The following is a 2,981-nucleotide window of genomic DNA, read 5'->3' as shown; positions in this document are numbered from 1 at the left end:
TCAACAGCTTCGCTTGCTTTTCCCAATTTTGGAACAAGCTTTCCGAACCATCGAATTCACTTAACAGCTCACTTACTGCCTTGACGTTAACCCTCGACTGTTCTTCCTGTCTACTTATCCGGTCACTCGTTCCACTTCTCAATAGTTGATTTTCTCTCTCTGCTACCCGAAGCTCCCTTTCCAGTAGCCGTCGCTCTCTCGATAGATGCTCTAATTCTCTCAACAATTCTGCGGCCTTCCATTGTCGATGGTAGCCTCCGTTTACAATGGTGAGTTTTCGTTAATTACGCTATCCGCAATGGCCGATACAGCACTCGCTTTGTCTGTCTCCCCCTCTTCTATTTCACGCATCCATTTGCCCTCGGGATCCGCCGTTTGCAATCTTACTATCAATTCCGCTTTTTTTCCCACCGTACTCAGGTTCCGTTTTTGCAATTGCTCCTTCAGTACAGCGACCTTGTACTTACTCGGGTCTGGCATAATTGAAGCTTTAATGTTACACTCACAATTTACACAAAATGGCTACGGGTTCTGTCCTCGTACAATACGGCCGTTTTGCTTACGTGTCGCTTCCAATGCTCTCGCTCAGCGTTCTCGCACTCGATTTTCGTACTTCAGCCACTTCTGATATCGAAATTCGTATCGGTGCTCGAAGTAATCCCACTTCTGATATTGTAAGGATGGGCCGAAAAATCAGAAGAGTATTCGGTAAACTGTGTGACCACTTTTACTTTCGTTCTTACAATGTCCGCGTACCCTTTTTCTTGTGGCGCCGCTACCGTTCGTCTCGCGGAACATCTAGGTAACTACGGATCACTCCTTACCGATAGTGCCCCATGGCGTGACAACGTCTCGTACTACACTATGTTGAGCTTAACTTTTTTAATTTTTTCCTAAAAACATAATAATTTCGTAATCCTAAAGACTGTAAAATGTGCGGCAAATTGAGATATCTGTCATATAGAAATATACAGTAATTCCTGAATTACTTAGCTGTCAACTGCTGCAGCGCCCCTGCAACAATTTTTGACAGCTGAGGAATATATCGATATTTCAGAAATTATTTTATATGATTTGTCGGGCAGATATCTCAGTTTGCCGCATATTTTACAGGTTTCAGAATTACAAAATTATATTCTTAAGAAAAAAATAAAGCTAGTGTCATTGTTGTATACTGCTTTTATCAATATTTAAATAAAAAAATGTTGCAAACACATTTTTTTAGACCGATTGTATTTTAGCACTTGTTTTAGATTGATTTTAAGAAGGTAACGAATAGTTACTTTTTAAATAACGGTAACTATAAGAGTTACGTTATTGGAAAAGTAACTATTCCTTATCTTCTTAAAATTTAAAAATCATTGATAACAATTTGTTATAATACTTTTTTTGATTCCGTAACGGGTAACTATAACTTGTTGCTATAAAAAAATAACTTTCTATTCTTTAAAAATTAATTATATGTTTTTATTTACAGAGTACACAATTTACTTGGTCGGTTTATAGTGCGTCATGGATTTGTGAATCGCAAAAAGTGAAAAGTAATATTTTTATGATACTTCAAGGAAGCCAAAAACCGATTTTAATATCTATGAATGGTTTGTTACCTGCCCTCACATTAGAATATTTTGCGAGTGTAAGTCTTTTAAAATTATATATTATTTTCATGTCTTTTTGCTACAATATATTTTAAAAAGTTTGTATTACATTCACAGTTCCTAACTTCGGTTTTGTCGTATTTTATGACAATGAGAGCAGTGATTACCACGTAAATTGATAAATACATTTATTTACACTACAATACATGTTACATCAAATTTAAAATAATTAGTACATTTTATATATATATATATATATATATATATAAACAGAAAATAATAAAATAGATATTATTATATACTCGTATATGAGACATTCCATATCAACCGTATCATCTGCGTGCCCAAAAATCAATGAAAATAAACGTTGAAAGTGACAAATTATTCATATGTGCATGTACTTTCGAAAGAAATGTACCGTTTTGAGAGATTCAATATAGCGCAGAGAAGTGATGAACATCGCACGCAAATGTAACATTTTCTTGCTTAAACTACTGTACTGATCCCTCAGTTCGAGCGACTCCCCACTGTGCTGGTAGGGGACGGCTACCCCGACTTCAAACGCCCGGTGGCACGGCACCGTGAGGGGGAGCTTGCTCCCTGCCCGTGCGGGTAGGTGGGAATCGATCCTCACTGCCGTCGGAGGATCACGTGGGGCGTTTCCCCGGTTTTCGGGAGTGGCGGGGTGGTTCCCTCGGGGACTCCGACGGTGGAAGAGTCGACGCGGGTGCTCCCGCAGGCATGCTGCCCGACCACTGTGGGTGCTCCCGGTGGCGGGCGTGGCGCATGCTAAGGGCAGGACAACTCCCAAGGGTCCGAGAGTCTCTCGGTCCATTGCACTGGGAGGGACTCCTGTCCCGTGAGGTGCGGACTTGTACGTAGGGGAGGGCGAGGGGCCGTTCGGACTTATTCCGAGGCAGGGTCCTCGCCTCTCTCGGAGAGGGTGGTGCGCAGCCGCTCGGACTTATTCCGAGGCAGGGCGCACCCTCAGTCCCCGGGCCGCTCGGACGTATTCCGTGGTCGGGGCCAGGGGCAGACGTAGTAGCCCGGTGTTCTCGCGACGGCGCCCCTTCCGAAGCGGGGCACCGGGCGGCGGACTTTATGCCGGTCGCCACGGCGGCTAGGGTCCGGAGGGGGCGCCGCCTCCGTGACCTGAACCATCCGTGGGGCCACCCGTCGGAGTGGCGTCGCTCGTAGCGGTGCCCGCGATGTCGGAGACGCGGGACCCCCGAAAGCCGTGAGTGGACTTGCACTCCGCTCACGGTGAGTAAGGGGCTCGGAGACCAGTGCCCCGGATGTTTATTCCCGGGGCCCATGTCATATGCGAGCCTCCCGGGGGAACTCGAGGCCCCCGTCCGGGTCATGTTTTCGGACGGGCGAGGG

The sequence above is a fragment of the Trachymyrmex cornetzi genome, unplaced genomic scaffold (genome assembly GCF_001594075.2).
Source record: "Trachymyrmex cornetzi isolate Tcor2-1 unplaced genomic scaffold, Tcor1.1 scaffold593, whole genome shotgun sequence".
Classification (NCBI taxonomy): domain Eukaryota; kingdom Metazoa; phylum Arthropoda; class Insecta; order Hymenoptera; family Formicidae; genus Trachymyrmex; species Trachymyrmex cornetzi.
The sequence above is the reverse complement of the archived record's forward strand: the minus strand, read 5'-3'. Positions refer to the sequence as shown.